The sequence below is a fragment of the Camellia sinensis genome, chromosome 15 (assembly GCF_055761805.1).
Source record: "Camellia sinensis isolate YWXY chromosome 15, ASM5576180v1, whole genome shotgun sequence".
In the NCBI taxonomy this organism is placed as follows: domain Eukaryota; kingdom Viridiplantae; phylum Streptophyta; class Magnoliopsida; order Ericales; family Theaceae; genus Camellia; species Camellia sinensis.
In genome coordinates this window covers 101,609,452-101,626,847 of record NC_138975.1, presented here as the reverse complement: position 1 = coordinate 101,626,847, position 17,396 = coordinate 101,609,452, and the positions used below count along the sequence as shown (strand labels likewise).

The window sequence follows — 17,396 nt, the reverse complement described above, 5'->3', positions numbered from 1 at the left end:
TAGTTGGTTCAATTGTAACTGGATATTGCTAAACTATAAAGCAACAAAACCAGATTTTTAGTTTTTTGAGTATTTGTAATGATTGATTCCTATCTTAATATATGAAAGTAAATTTTTGTTTATAATTTTAATGATTATATGTGCAAATAGTTTTTTTATCCATTTATCCATCAACTTTTTTTTTTTCAATGTAAGAAAGGCCCCATTTCCGAAGGTCGCCTTGGCCCCCCTAAATCTCAGGGCCGGCCCTGCACATAGAGGAGTTATTAAAGGGTGTCTCTCAAAGTCAAGAAGTAGGAGGGAAGATTGCAAGTGGCAGCCAACCCAATAACTCTCCTTCCTTGACTTTGTTTCCTATATATATATATATATAGAGGCTGAGAGGAAGAGAAGAGATAGGCAACACAGAGTGTATAATCTGTGTGTATGAGAGTGAATTCTATAGATGGTTGTGAGGTGTGAGTTGTAATCTCCTTCTTGGATAACTCTATAGTGAGAAATATCTCTCCATGGACGTAGACTATTGCTGAATCACATAAATCTCTTGTGTCTCCTTTCTGTGTGTGTGATTAATTTCTGAGTGTGCCTTAATCCTAGCAAGTGGTATCAGAGCCTTGGTTGGTGAAAAATGGTGTAGTTTTAAAAAATTATCAAATTTTGAAGTTGCTCAAAATCAACTTTTTAGCACACCAAGAGGTGCGTCTCTTCGAAATGATTCCGACGATATAAAATTCGTAAAAATCGGAACTAAAACGAGTGCCTTAGAGCTTGTCAAAGATTCGTCAGAATTTTACCAGAAACTTCAGTTTGGCGAAGGAATTTGAAGAAGAAGGCTGATGTCACTGTGACGTCATCATTGCATCAGCAAAGTTTCTGAAATTGTAATTTAGCTTCCGAAGTTGTGGTAAATTGCATTTCAACCTTTGAAGTTTCTGAAATTGCAATTTAGACCTTGAAGTTGTGGTAAATTATATTTCAACCCCTGAAGTTTCTGAAATTGTAATTTGACCCCTTTGAGTTGGGAGAAATTTCATTATGGTCCTTGGAAAAGTGGGAGGAGTGCTTTTCTGGCTAATTGACCATTTTGGACTCAACGGTGTTGTCCGTTTCTCCAAATTCAGATTTTTTTATACAACTAAGAAGACAATGGAGGAATCCACATCAACTTCAGGATCGATGATAAAGTTAAATGCTTCTAATTATGGAATCTGGAAGCCGCAGATGGAAGATGTCCTATACTGTAAAGACCTGTTTGACCCTATTACTCTAAAAGGGGTTAAACCAGAAGTAGAGAAAGTTAAAGATTGAATAAAGATGAACCGGAAGACTGTCGGTCAAATCAGACAATGGATAGAGCACAATGTATTCCACCATGTCGCCCAGGAGACAGATGCATATGTCCTCTAGACAATATTAGAAGGAATGTACCAGCCAAAGACCGCCCGGAACAAAGCCTTGGTGATGAGAAGGCTTGTAAATCTGAAGTGAAAGAATGGTGTGTCTGTTGCTGAGCACAACAGTGAATTCAAAAATCTGGTGAATCGCTTGCAACCTTCAAGATGCCCTTAGACGATGAAATGCAAGCCGTACTACTGCTCAATTCTTTACTAGACAACTATGAGACGTTGGTGGTTTCTCTCAACAACTCTGCACTAGAGGGGAAGCTGACTATGAGCATGGTCATAGACGCCATGTACAATGAAGAGACAATGAGGAAAGACATGAGAGGTAATCAGACCCATGCACTTGTCACAAAAGATAGAGGCAGAGATAGAGGTAGAGGAAGAGGCAGAGGAAGAAGCAAGAGTAGAGCCAGATGGAACAACATGAGTAAATCTAGAGACAGTAAAAGTGAAGGTAACTCCAGCTTCACTTGCTTTCACTGTGCCCAATAGGGTCACATAAAGAGGAACTGCCCAAGCCGGAAAGATAAAGGCTGAAGTAGTAAGTCAAAGGGAGATGAGAACATGACAGCCACAACAACTGATCAAATATTTCTTGCAGTTGGTGAGGAGGAGGATTGCCTTCACGTGGTTGATCATAGCTATACAGAGTGGGTGATAGACACAGCTGCATCCTATCACGCCACTTCCCACATAGAACTATTCAGCTCGTACAACGTTGGAGATCTTGGCACTGTTCGAATGAGAAATTCTAGCTATTCGAAGATTGTAGGTATTGGAGACATTAGCATTCAAACTAATGTCGAACACAAGTTGGTTCTCAAATATGTGAGGCTTGTTCTAGATTTGCGCCTCAATCTTATCTCCGGAAGTGCCCTGGATCGATAGGGCTATACAAGTACATTTGGAAATGGCTGTTAGAAGCTGACAGGAGGAGCTTTGACAATCGCTAGAGAAAAGATATCTTCAACACGGTACAAGACTCGAATGAAGATCTATTTGGGAAGCCTTAATACAGTAGAAGACAAGGAGTCACCGGACTTATGACACAGAAGACTGGCTCACATGAGTGAAAATGAATTGCATTTGTTGGCAAAACAATCCAAGATACCCTTATCCAAAAGAAGTGCCCTGAAGTATTATGGCAAGCAGTATCGAGTATCATTCAGTTTAATGAGCAAGAAGAAAACAAAAGTGCTTAGTATGATATACTCAGATGTTTGTGGACCAATCGAAGTGGAGTCACTTGGCGGCCGTAAGTGTTTTCCGAATTTCATTGATGATGCATCAAGGAAGTTGTGGGTGTATTTCCTAAAGATGAAGGACGAGGTATTCCAGCATTTTCAGGAGTTCCATGCAATGATGGAAAGAGGGATCGGAAAGAAGTTGAAGTATCTTCACACAGACAACTGTAACGAATGCACTTCCAATGCTTTTGAAGCATATTGTGCTAGTAGAGGTATCCGGCACGAGACAACCGTTCCTGGTACCCTACAACACAATGGTGTGGCAAAGAGGATGAACTACACTATTGTTGAAAGAGTCAGATGCACGCTCAAAATGGCAAAGTTGCCAAAGTCATTCTGGGCTGAAGCTGCCTGTATAGCTTATTATCTCATCAACAGGTCGCCTTCAGTCCCGTTGAATTTTGCAATACCTGAGACAGTTTGGTCTAGAAGAAAGGTATCATATTCTTACTTGAAAGTCTTTGGGTGTAAGGCGGTCGCACACATCTCCAAGGAAAACAGACATAAGCTTGATGACAAGTCCACTCCATATATATTTGTAGGCTATTCAGATGCAGCATTTGGGTACAAGTTGTGGGACCTAGTGAATAAGATGTTCAGGAGCAGAGATGTTGTGTTTCAGGAAGACCAGACAGTAGTAGATTTTGAGAAGTCTGCAAAGTCTAGAGATATCATCACTCTAGACTTGTTACCATCTCCTAAGCCATCACAAAATGCTAGATGTAATGATGTGTAACAAGAAGTGCCAGAGTTGTAGGATCTTATGCCAGAAATTGAGAATCAAAAGGAAAGAGATGAAGACCTGGATGAAGAGGGTGTTGAGCAGGGGGAGCAATCCCCTCAACCAGAGGCAACTAGGCCTCAGTTGCGAAGATCTGGAAGAGTTGCTGTACCATCAACCAAATATCCCGCTTCTCAGTATATTTTGATTACTGATGAGGGGGAGCCCAAGAGTTTTTCGGAAGCAAAAAGTCATACAAAGAAAGACTGTTGGACGCAAGCCATGAAGGAGGAGATGAGTTCTTTGCAGAAGAACCACACTTATGAGCTTATTTCACTTCCAAGGGGCAGGAGAGCCTTGAAGAACAAATGGGTACATAAGTTGAAGAAAGATGGCAACGGTAAACTATTGCAGCATAAAGCTCGCTTGGTGGTCAAAGGTTTTGGGCAGAAGAATGGATTACTTTGATAAGATCTTCTCCACAGTTGTGAAAATGACTTCCATTTGAGTAGCTCTGGGATTACCAGCTTGCTTAAATCTGAAGGTAGAATAGATGGATGTCAAGACTGTCTTTCTCCATGGTGATTTGGAGGAAGAGATCTATATGGAACGACCAGTAGGATTTGAAGTCAAAAGGAAACAGAATCTAGTTTGCAAATTGAAGAAGAGTCTCTACGGCCTGAAGCAGGTGTCGAGACAATGGTATAAGAAGTTTGATTCATTCATGGTGGATCATGAGTACAAAAGAATAGTAGCAGACCAGTATGTATACTTTTGACGGTTTTTGGATGGAAACTTCATTATCCTACTGTTGTATGTCAATGATATGCTAATCATCCGATAAGATATTACTATGATCAACAAGTTGAAAAGGACTTGTCGCAGTATTTTGACATGAAGAATTTAGGCCCAACACAACAGATTTTAAGCATGAAGATTGTTCGTGACAGGAAAGCCAAGAAGATATAGTTGTCATAGGAGAAATATGTTGAATGGGTGATTGAAAGATTCAACATGAAAGATGCCAAGCCAGTCAGCACACCACTAGCCAACCATTTCAAGTTGACAAAGCGTTCGTGTCCCACGACCAGCTCTAAAAGGAAAGAAATAGAGGCAATCCCCTATTCTTTTGCAGTAGGAAGTTTGATGTATGCTATGGTGTGTACCTTGCCAGATATAGCTCACGCGGTTGGCATTGTGAGCAAATTCCTCGCCAATCCAGGAAAGGAGCATTGAGAGGTGGTCAAATGGATTCTTCGGTACGTGAAGGGAACTTCAAAGATGTGTCTATGTTTTGGGAGAGCTGAACCAATTTTGGAGGGATTTACAGATGCAAATATAGCATGTGATCTTGATGGTAGAAAATCTACATTAGGATTTCTATTCACCTTTGCAGGGGGAGCTGTTTCATGGCAGTCCAAACTACAAAATTATGTTGCTTTATCTACAACAGAGGCAGAGTACATTGTTGCCGCAGATGCTGGAAATTAAATGTTGTGGTTAAGGAGGTTTCTCCAAGAATTTGGTCTACAGCAAGAAGAGTATAAGGTACATTGTGATAGTCAGAGTGCAATTGATTTAAGCAAGAATTCCATGTACCATTCACGTACAAAGCACATTGATGTCTGGTATAATTAGATATGAGAATTGATGGAAAAGCAGTTGATGAAGCTAGTGAAGATTCATACGGACAAGAATCCTTCTAACATGATGACCAAGGTTGTCACCAGAGACAAACTGGAAGTTTGCAAGAATCTGATCGGGATGGACTTCAAGTGAGAAGTCAGTTATCCATATGGGTGTGGGGGGGGGGAGGAGGAGAATTATTAGCTCCAGCCCACATGAAAGAGTCATTAAAGGGTGGCTCTCCAAGTGAAAAAGTAGGAGGAAAGATGGCAAGTGGTAGCCAGCCCAATAACTCTCCTTCCTTGACTTTGTTTTCCTCTCCCCGTATATATATATATATATATATATATAAGCTGAGAGGAAGAAAAGAGATAGGCAACACAGAGTGTATAATTTGTGTGTAAGACAGTGAATTCTATAAAGGGTTGTGAGGTGTGAGTTGTAATCTCCCTTCGAGATAATTCTATAGTAAATATCTCTTCGTGGACGTAGGCTATTGTTGAACCACATAAATCTCTTGTGTCTCCTTTCTCTGTGTGTGATTGATTTTTGAGTGTGCCTTAATCCTAACAAGAAGCTTTTTATCATTCATAGTGCCTCATCGTCGTCCAAATATTTGGAATCATTAATCTCTATCCTATTCTATTCCTTTGCACATTGATTTTCTATAAAAATCTCCATAAAGTTGAAGTCGAAACTGACATTTTTTCTTTCGTGAAAACAAGATGAATAAAAAAAAAAAGGTGAAAAAGTAGCAGTTTACTAGGCATCTTAGAGAAACATGAAAAAAAAATATAAAAATGAAATGCAGCTGCATTTGCATCATTTCAAAATGTGTCGAGCCGAGTCGAAACAAGACAATTTTTCTACATTGAAAAATCTGGTTAGTACCCATAAGCAGAATTGGAATCAACCCTATAGATCAAAATTTTCTGATGAGTGTTTCTCAACTTTGTATAATTTTATTTCTGAAAATGATTATGAACCAGGTATCAAATTCTCAAGTAAGTAGTTAAGACGTCGACAAGAATGAAATAAAAACAAAAAGTACTCTTCTAGTTGTTTTTAGTTTTGGAATTGTTTCAAAACTTTTTTAAAAAATTAATACTTTTGAAATCATCTTGTTAAAACCTTTCAAACACGACTAATGATGAATATGAAATTCTAAAATAAATTATGAAAATTGACTGTCTTCATTGTTTGAAGATGTAGGAAAAATATACGGGTAATCATATTACTTGATATGGAAAACAGTTTAGATCGAATGCTTGAATTATGAGTCTCGTCTGGAAAACTCCCCGTCAATTGAGAAGTTACTAGAGTTTCTCATTATTTATCCACACTCCAAATTCCTAGGCCTTCAAGAAGATAGTCTTAAGATAAACGAATAGAGAGAGAACTTATTGTTTTTGGTGTATCTATATAATGTTGAGCATGAGCCCGTAGAGCATCTCCAATGGAGCTGCTATTCAAGTTGCCAAAGCTAAAATTTGATAGGAATGGCAAAAAGAGGTCTCCAATGGCCTGCTATTTTACATGCCAAAGATAGCAGATGCCATATCTGTTCTCAAATTTGGCAAGTTGAATAGCAGCTCCCAAGCTTGCCAGATCAGCAAATATCAATAGAAATTTGGCACCAAATTTAGTTCAAAAAAATAGAATTGAAATAGTAGGGAACCCAATTTTCAGAATTAAACCCAATTTTCTATTTTGTTGCCAAATTAACAAATTTCAGAATGAAACTGGCAAACCCAAATTCGGTTTCTCTAAAATTTTTAATTTTTTTTAATCATTTATCACCAAATCAGTCAATCCAAATCAGATGGTATGCATTCACAATAAACCAAACCAAATCAGATGGATATTATCATAATAAAATGATCGGATGAACAAAAATTGATGGATGAAAAAAAATTAAACCAAAAATCAAAATAAATAATTAAGAAAATTTGAAAAAAAAAATACCAAATTGTGTTCTTTGAAGAACCTTCTGGAGATGCTTGAGTTCTTTGAAGATCCGATTTAAATCCATCGCCAGATAGATGGAGATTGTACCAGAAACAGAGAGTAGACAGATCGGAGGTGAAGATTGGGAGGGAGACAGATCGGAGCTTCATAGGTAGAGAAAGAGAGAGAGAGAGAGAGAGAGAGAGAGAGAGTACATTTCGATCATGGAGGAGGAGAAGTGACTGGTTTGAGGAGAGGAAAGACAGACAGAGAAAGATGAAGAGTGAAAATAGAGAGGGGGAGAAGACAGAGTGAGAGACTAAGATGGAGATAGAATGAGAGAGTGAGAGAGGGATTTCAATCACGGAGGAGAAAGGAGAGTGGTTTGAGGAGAGGAAGACAGAGTGAGAGAGTGAGAGGGAGACAAAGTGAGAGAGGGGTTTCGATCATGAAGGAGAAGGGAGAGTGGTTTTAAGAGAGGAAGACAGAGTGAGAGAGAGAGAAATATGGTGGATATCTGTGGATCATTCTAGACACATGACAATCAACCATTGATGTTTATACACAGACGGTGGATGTTCTCTCATTGAGTATAAAAAGAGCCGTTATGCTCTGTTTGGATTTTTTTTTTAAATATATATTTTTTTTACAACAACTATCTTCAAACGGCTATTTCCCCAAACGGTAATATTTTAAATTTCTATAAATTGAAACCCTCCATATCACTTTTATTTCACAGAAACATTTGGATTTAATTTTTTTTTCTCCTCTCTTCTCTAAATTTGATTTCACAGCAAACCTCTTAAATTATTTTCTTTTTAGTTTTTTCATCCAATCACTATGGAAGGTTCATCAAAAACAAAGAGAGGAAAATAATTCACCATTGAAGAAGATATAGCAATTTGTAAATCTTGGTGTCACATTTCGGAAGACCCAATTGTTGGCAATTCGCAATCGTATGCTGACTTTTAGGGGAGAATTTACAAAAATTATTGCTTGCTTCAGAATGATCAGTCCAGAACACAAGTGTCTATTCAATCTCGATGGGGTATAATCATGAAATGTTGTAACAAATTTCGGGTGTGTTTAGCGCAAGTCGAAAATATTCACTCAAGTGGGATTTCTCAAGTTGATATAGTAAGTTTTTATATTCAGTTATTATGTTTAGTTTCTTATTTTGGTATCGTATAAAAATTAAGTAGTTAAATAATGTTTCAATTTTTTTAAACAGATGCTTGAAGCAAAACTGTTATACTATTAAGATAAAAACAAATATTTTGCTTTTGAACATTGTTAGCCAATCTTCCAAGGCAATATCAGGTGGCAAGATGAGTTTCTTATTCTGGTATCGTATAAAAATTAAGTAATTAAATAATGTTTCAATTTTTTTAAACAGATGCTTCAAGCAAAACTGTTATATCATCAAGATGAAAACAAATATTTTGCTTTTGAACATTGTTGGCTAATCTTGCAAGACAATATCAGGTGGCAAGATGTAGCTCCTACGAATATAGTAAAATCAATGATGCATACAACGTTTACCCCTAATTCAGCCCCTAATTCCCCTATGGATAATTGCATTTCTCTTGAAGATAACAACAGTCTAAGTGTTGGTAACAATCCAACTGCTGGTGAGGGCAGTGTCTCTGCAAGGGGTAAAAGACTTATGGGTAGGAAAGCTGCAAAAGAATTATTTCGGAGAAATCAAGTCATTGAAACTGAAGTCCAAAAATTGAGCATACAATTGGAGACATTTAACCAGCACCTTACTGAGAAAGAAAAGAAAAAAGAGGAAAGAAAAGAAAAAAGGATTCAAGCACTGCAGGAGATGAAAGAACTTGAGATGAAAAAAATGACTTTAAGATGAAAAAGGAAGAATACATAATAATGACTACGGATATTTCTCATTTGGACCCTCAGATGAAAGCGTAGTACACAATGCGAAAAAATGAGATTTTTGCCAAGTGATCCTCAAATGTGAGCAGCCTAAATTTTTATTTCCCCTATCTCTTGATGAATAATTACGAGATAATATATTTTTAAATTTTGCAATATGATTTATTTTTTGATGTGATTGTTAGTCTTTATTTGCAATGTAATTTTTATTTTGTAATGAAATTTCATGTTTTTATTTTTTTATTTTTGAGTATTTTCTACTTCACAATGTGATATTATTTTGTACTTTACAATGTAATGAAATTTTTCAATAAAGTATAATGCAAAAAAATAAATATATTTTTTCAAATGAAGGCAATAAAAAGATAAAATAAAAAGACAATAAATGAAGATAATTTTATTAGAATAAAAAGACATTAACTGACATTAAATGACATTAACTATCATTAAAAAGATAAAATACAAACTTAATCTAACTCTCCAGCTCGGGACCACAAGTGTTCAATTAGATCATTACAAATTGCATTATGGGCTAGTAGATCTAATCCTCTGCCGATTCAACATATATTGAGCATACTCCTCATTCGGATCGCGTGACACTTGACAACCCAAATTACTGGTATCAATCTCAAGTTATGCTGCACTGCGTTCATTTTCTAGAATATCACGTTCGTCTTCAATGATCATATTGTGCAAAATAATGCACATCTTCATGATGTAGTACAGGTCCTCATCACTCCAATCTTTAGCTAGAACTCTGAAAATATTAAATCATGCTTGGAGCACTCCAAATGCCCTTTTGACATCCTTCTGACATGCCTCCTGCATCCTTGCAAATAGTTGTCTCTTTGCACCTTGAGGTTGAGATATTATTTTCACAATCGTTGCCCAACGAGGATAGATATCATCAGCAAGATAATACCCCATGGTATACGCGTGATTATTGATAGTGTAGTTGGCAGGAGGGGCACGTCCTCTAGTTAATTCAGCAAATAAAGGCGACCTGTCAAGAACAATAATATCATTTAGAGAGCTAGGCATGCCAAAGAAAGCATGCAAAATCCACAAGTCATAGGAGACAATTGCCTCGAGAATAACTGTTGGTTTGTGGTAGTGTCTAGTGTAAGCACTGGCTTAGGCAGTTGGACATTTATCCCAACGTCAGTGCATACAATCCAAACTCCCTACCATTCCAAGAAACCCGAGTTACTCTCCCTCTTGTAATAATCTGGCGACATTTGCTTCATTTGGGGATCTTAAGTAAATGGCTTCATAGGTAGCAATAATTGATCTCGTAAAAAAATTCAAGATGGCAATTGCAGTACTTTCTTCGATTCTAATGTACTCATTTACAGCATCAGCAGGCGCGCCGTACCGCAGGATCCGAAGTGCTGCAGTCATCTTCTGCACATCGAATAATCCAGGAGCACCAGTGGCATCACGGGTTTGGATGAAGTACTCATTCGCTTGTTGAATATCATGTAAGATACTAACAAACAATGACCGCCTCATTCGAAAATGTCTTCGGAAGTATTCTTCTGGATAGACAGGATTATTTGCAAAATAATCTCTATAAATTTGTTTGTCGCCTTTGACTCTCTCACGATTAATGTATCAATGACCATTTGTGGAGCCAACACCTCTGATTTGTTGGTTTAGGCTTAACGTCTGTATTCTTTATTTTTGCGCTATGAACAGTATCATGATCATATCATCATCAGATAATGAAGATTCATCAAAATCTCCATTCAATATGGCTTTAGTCAAATTATTCATTATAGGTAGATGGGTGAGTGGGTGAATATGAAAATTGTAGAAAATCTTTTGGGTAGGTACAGAGAATTTAGAAGATATGAAAATGATAGGTAGGTGAATATGAAAATTGTTGAAAACCGTGTGTTATATTTATAGAGAAAATTGTGGATGGGTGAATGATGGATGGTTGTTGGGTGGGTGGATGAATAATGGGTAGTTGTTGGGTGGATGGATGAATAATGCATGGTTGTTGGGTGGATAGTAGTTAGTGAGTGACTGCTGGGTCAATAATGGATGGTTGTTGGTGAATGAATAATGGGCGAATGATGGATGATTGTTAGTGGATAATTGGTGATTGTTTATTTTTTATGTGTAGTTCAAAAAAATTATTAAATATGTAATGATATGTTTTTTGGTAGGGTGAATTATATTTAATTTTTTTCTAATTTTTTATATTTGTCTAGTTTGGAATAATATAAATATATAATTTTATTTACAAACAGGTAAAAAAATGTCACAAAAGACAAAAAAATAAAAAAAAATCACAAAAAAAACCTGTATCCAAACAACACCTACATACTTAGAGTGAAAGTTGGTCGAGATTTGCCAAAATAGCAAATGACCATTGGAGCACCATTGTTATAATTTGGCAAAATAACATTATTCATTGCCAAGTTATAGCAATAGCAATAGCATTATAACAGTAATGGTTGGAGATGTTCTAAGATACTAATAAACAATGACCGCCTCATTCGAAAATGTCTTTGGAAGTATTGTTCTGGATAGACAGGATTATTTGCAAAATAATCTCTATAAATTTGTTGGTCGCCTTTGACCCTCTCACGATTAATGTATCAACGACCGCTTGTGGAACCAAGACGTTCTGCTTGTTGATTTAGGCTTAACGACTATATTCTTTGTTGTTGCGCCGTGAACAGTTGCATCATGTTGAATTCATCATCAGATGATGAATATTCATCAAAATCTTCATTTAATATGGCTTCAATCAAATTATTCATTGTAGGTGGATGGGTGAGTGGGTGAATATGAAAATTGTACAAAATCTTCTGGGTGGGTACAGAGAGTTTAGAAGATATGAAAATGATGGGTAGGTGAATATGAAAATTGTACAAAACCTTGTGTTATATGTGTAGAGAAAATTGTGGATGGGTGACTGATGGATGGTTGTTGGGTGGGTGGATGAATAATGGATGGTTGTTGGGTAGATAATTGTTAGTGAATGAATGCTGGGTTAATAATGGATGGTTGCTGGTGGTTGGTTGTTGGGGAATGAATGATGGGCGAATGATGGATAATTGTTGGTAGGTAATTGGTGATTGTTTATATTTTATATGTAGTTAAAAAATTTTGTTAAATATGTAATGATATATTTTTTTGGTAGGGTGAATTATATTTAACTTTTTTTTTTTTCCAATTTTTCATTTTTTTTATTTGTCTTGTTGGGAATAATATAAATATATAATTTTATTTACAAACCGGTAAAAAAATGTCACAGAAGACAAAAAAAAATAAAAATAAAATAAAATAACAAAAAAACCTATATCCAAACAACACTTGCAAACTTGGAAGGAAAGTTGGTGGAGATTTGCCAAAATAGCAAATGACTATTGGAGTACCATTGTTATAATTTGGCAAAATAGCACTATTCATTTAAATTATAGCAATAACAATAGCATTATAGCAGCAATGGTTGAAGATGTTTTAAGATACTAACAAACAATGACCGTCTCATTCAAAAACATCTTTGGAAGTATTTTTCTGGATAGACAGGATTATCTGCAAAATAATTTTTATAAATTTTTTTGTCGTCATTGTCCCTCTTACGATCAATGTATCGACGACCACTTATAGAACCAATACGTCTAGTTTGTTGGTCTAGTCTTAATGTCTGAATTCTTTGTTGTTGCGCTGTGAACAGTTGCATCATGATGATATCATCATCAGATGATGAAGATTTATCAAAATCTCCATTCAATATGGCTTTAGTCAAATTATTCATTGTAGGTGGATAGGTGAGTGGGTGAATATGAAAATTGTAGAAAATCTTCTAGGTGGGTACAGAGAGTTTAAAAGATAAGAAAATGATGGGTAGGTGAATATGAAAATTGTAGAAAACCTTATATTATATTTATAGAGAAAATTGTGGGTGAATGAATGAAGGATGGATGTTGGGTGGTTGCAGGGCCGGCTCTGAGATTTAGGGGGCCCAAGGCGACCTTCGGAAATGGGGACTTTCTTACATTGAAAAAAAAAAAAGTTGATGGATAAATGGATAAAAAATTATTTGCACATATAATCATTAAAATTATAAACAAAAATTTACTTTCATATATTAAGATAGGAAGCAATCATTACAAATACTCAAAAAACCTCAAAAAACTAAAAATTTGTTTTTGTTGCTTTATAGTTTAGCAATATCCAGTTTACAATTGAACCAACTATCACATAAACATTACTCTTCTCACATTTTTAGTTGCAAAATCACTAATGAAGTTTGCATAATCGAATTTATCAACCATATCCTTTTCAATGGATAACAAAGCTAACCCATTCAATCTTTCTTGTGACATAGTTGACCGAAGGTAAGATTTGATTAACTTCAACTTTGAAAAACTTCTTTCTTCAGAGGCCACTGTAACAGGTATAGTCAACAAAATTCTATACACAATCCATGCATTTGGGAAACAACCATCCATTGTTTTCAAATAATTTAATACTTCAATTGGCCTTTTGATTCCTTCCGGTAAAACTTCTTTCAAGATATTCAATTCTGAAAATAGATCTCTCCCATCAATATCAGAAAGTTCATCGTGTTTCAGAAAATCTTCAAGATTAACACAATAAGTCTTCAAACATTCCTTGTTGGTAGAACTCAACTTTTTAAATCAAACAGAAATCCAAAATTTTCCTCATATACTTGAAATTGTTCAAACCTACTCTTAAGTGAAGAAAGAGCTTGATCAATTATATACATAAAGTAATTAACTCTAAAAGATTCTTCAGCAGTCAGTGTCACCTCTTCACTACCATTCTCATCAAATTGCTTCTTTCTGCGAATGACACGCTTTTCACGAAATACTGGATCAATTTCCATTAGAGTAGCAACTTCTTTTGCCTCAATCATGGCATCCAAAAATTCAGTTTCTCTATACTTTTCAAGAAAGGTAATGAGTCCTTTTAACTGAATTATAGCAACATCAATATGCATGTCTTCCCTTTGAAATATTTTGCTAACTGAGTTAACTGCAAACAATAAATTGTGCCAAATAATCATGCCAAGCAAAAATTCAAAGTTCTCAATGTCATATGTTGCTAAAGACTCAGCTTCACTCTTTGTATTGTGGGGTTCACCAAGATTTGCCAAATTATTTAAAGCATCTCTTATTTGTGGAGCTTGATATCTTATTGCTTTAACACTTTCAACGCGACTTTCCCAACTTGTTTGTGATAATAGCTTCAATGTGAGACCTTCCACATGATCTTTGAAAACTTTCCACCACTTTGTAGAAGATGAAAACAATAAATATATACGTTGTAACACTCCAAACAAAGAGATAGCTTTGGGACAAGAGTTAGCCATATCACATAGTGCAAGATTAAGACTATGACAACCACATGGTGTGTAGAATGCTCTAGGATTTATTTCAAGTAGCCTTTTCTGTACACCTTTGTGTTTCCCTTTTATGTTAGAGCCATTATCATATCCTTGCCCTCTTATATCACCAATATCAAGTTGGAGTGTGCACAATACCTCTTTAAGTACATTAAAAAGACCCAATCCCGATGTGTCATCCACCTTTAAAAATTCTAAAAGAACTCTTCCACCTTTACTTGATTAGTTGAAACATCCACACATCTTATTACAAGAGACATTTGTTCTTCATGACTAACATCTGGAGTACAATCAAGAATAACTGAAAAATATTTCGCTTCTTTGATTCTTTTCACAATTGTACTTTTGATCCCACCCGCTAACATCTGTATCAATTCATTTTGGATTTCGTGACCAAGATAATGGTAATGAATTTCATTCCTTTCAATGCGATGAAGGTGGTCTTGCATTACCGAATCAAATTGAGCAATCATTTCAATTAAACTCAAAAAGTTACCATTTCTTTCTTGATAAATCTTCTCATTGTCTCCACGAAACGCTAAATTATTTTTAGCAAGAGTTCTCACAATAGCAATTATCCTTAGTAACACCTTTTTCCAATGTTCTCTCTCTCTATTGATTTGTTCTTGAACACCTTTATCAATTGTTTCATTCTTTTGCAATCTTTTTTCCAATTCAATCCATTTGCTCATACAAGTCATGTGTTCATTGCTAGTTTCATGACTTCTAAGCCTGTGACCTAGATTCTTCCAATCTTTAAATTCATTAGTAGCCAACTGAGTCTTGTTCCCATCTTCCTTAAATAATTTATAACAAAAGCAAAATACTTTGTTTGAAGCATCTGAATATACTAGCCATTTCTTATTTTGCTTCTCTTCATTTGGTAAATTTCGAATGTAATGTGTAGAGGAGAAATGCCTATCCTTGTCATCTCTAGGAAAATTGACAACATCACTTCTTATAGGACCTCTTTCAACTAATAAATCTCTAAAATTCTGATCAATCTTGTCCCAATTACTTGGGTCATTAATATTTAAAGGTCCATATTCAACATTAAAATCTTCACTTTCAGTAGCTTTCTCATTCACCAAATCTTCATTGTCATTCTCATTCAAACATTCAATAGGCTCTTCAACACCCAAATCTTCATTATCATTCTCATTACATTTATTAAGTTCTTCAATTACCAAATCTTCATCAACCAAACATGAACTTTCTTTTTGTTTCTTGTTACCAAAAAATTTATCAAGCGCTCTCGATTGAGATTGAATAAAATTTTCTAATTTTTGCTTCTTTTTCCTTTTTTCACATCCAGAAATATACTTCCTAGGAGGCATGATGACTACTCTATATAATCACAAATCCACACAAATTCACAATCACTGATCTCTGCAAATAATATATTTTTAGAATTAGAACACAACAAAAATTATAGACTTTCATCAAAAATCTAGGGCAACAAAAATAAATGTGATACAGGGCAAGAAAAATCTTCATCAACCAAACATGAATTAGAACACAACAAAAATAAAATTATAGGGCAAGAAATTAAGAGGAAAATTAGGGGAAAAATTAGGGCAACAAATTAGGGCAAAAACTTCCTCTATTTAAATGTGATATATATATATATATATATATATATAGAGAGAGAGAGAGAGAGACACAGTTTTGATGCCCAATGCAAGAAGACTCATGGTTTCATCAAATATGGAGGAGACAGAACAGAGATGTGTTTCATTTCATTCTTATGAGGTGCTTGTTGTGCTGCCGTGTTTTGTTCTTCTCAAAATGACAAATGTGTTTCGTCAAAATCAAATTGTAAAGACCCATGTGAATTCTTCTTCCAGGTAGGTATATCTTGGTTGGGCCCATGTTCATAATGATTAATGTAGCCAACTGATTTTGTTATGGGCCTCTATTATGATATATATATATATATATATATATATATTTTGGGCCTATATTCAATTTGGTTTATAACATTTGGATTTTTTTTTTATATCTAAAACAAAAAATCAAATTTTGGGGCCCTATTTTCAGCCCAAATCTGGGGGCCCAAGGCGCAGGCCTCTTGGGCCTTCCCTCAGGGCCGGGCCTGGGTGGTTGTTGGATGAGTGGATGAATAATGGATGGTTGTTGGATGGATAGTTGTTAGTAAATGAATGTTGGGTTAATAATGGATGGTTGTTGGTGAATGAATGATGGGCGAATGATGGATGATTGTTGGTGGCTAATTGGTGATTGTTTATTTTTTATGTGTAGTTAAATTTTTTTATTAAATATGTAGTGATAAGTTTTTTGGTAAGGTGAATTATATTTAATTTTTTTTCCAATTTTTTTTTAATTTTATTTTTTGCATTTGTTTAGTTGGGAATAATATAAATATATAATTTTTTTTTACAAAGAGGTAAATTTTTTTTAAAAAAGGCAAAAAATAATAATAATAATAATAAAATAAAATTACAAAAAAACCTATTTCCAAACAACACCTACAAACTTGGAAGAAAAGTTGGTTGAGATTTGCCAAAATAACAAATAACCATTGGAGCACTATTGCTATAATTTGACAAAATAGCACTATTCATTGCTAAATTATCGCAATAGCAATAGCATTATAGCAGCAATAGTTGGAGATGCTCTAAGATACTAACAAGCAATGACCGTCTCATTCAAAAACGTTTTCGGAAATATTTTTCTAGATAGACAGGATTATCTGCAAAATGATCTCTATAAATTTGTTCGTGGCCTTTGACCCTTTCACGATTAATGTATCGACGACCACTTGTGGAACCAACTCGTCTGGTTTGTTGGTTTAGACTTAACGTCTGTATTCTTTTTTGTTGCGCTGTGAACAGTTGTATCATGATGATATCATCATTAGACGATGAAGATTCATCAAAATCTCCATTCAATATGGCTTTAGTCAAATTGTTCATTGTAGGTGGATGGGTGAGTGGGTGAATGTGGGTGGATAAATAATTTGTGGTTGTTAGATGAGTGGATGAATAATGGATGGTTGTTGGATGGATAGTTGTTAGTGAATGAATACTGGGTTAATAATGAATGGTTGTTGGTGAATTAATGATGAGCGAATGATGGATGATTGTTGGTGGATAATTGGTGATTATTTATTTTTTATGTGTAGTTAAAAAAATTTATTAAATATG

The 17,396-nt window shown here is 35.3% G+C and overlaps 1 pseudogene; it reads right to left on the bottom strand.

Annotated features, from left to right (window-relative positions):
- Window positions 1–13,057: 13,057 nt before the first annotated feature.
- On the bottom strand, window positions 13,058–15,566 carry LOC145813805 (uncharacterized; annotated as a pseudogene).
- Window positions 15,567–17,396: the final 1,830 nt, after the last annotated feature.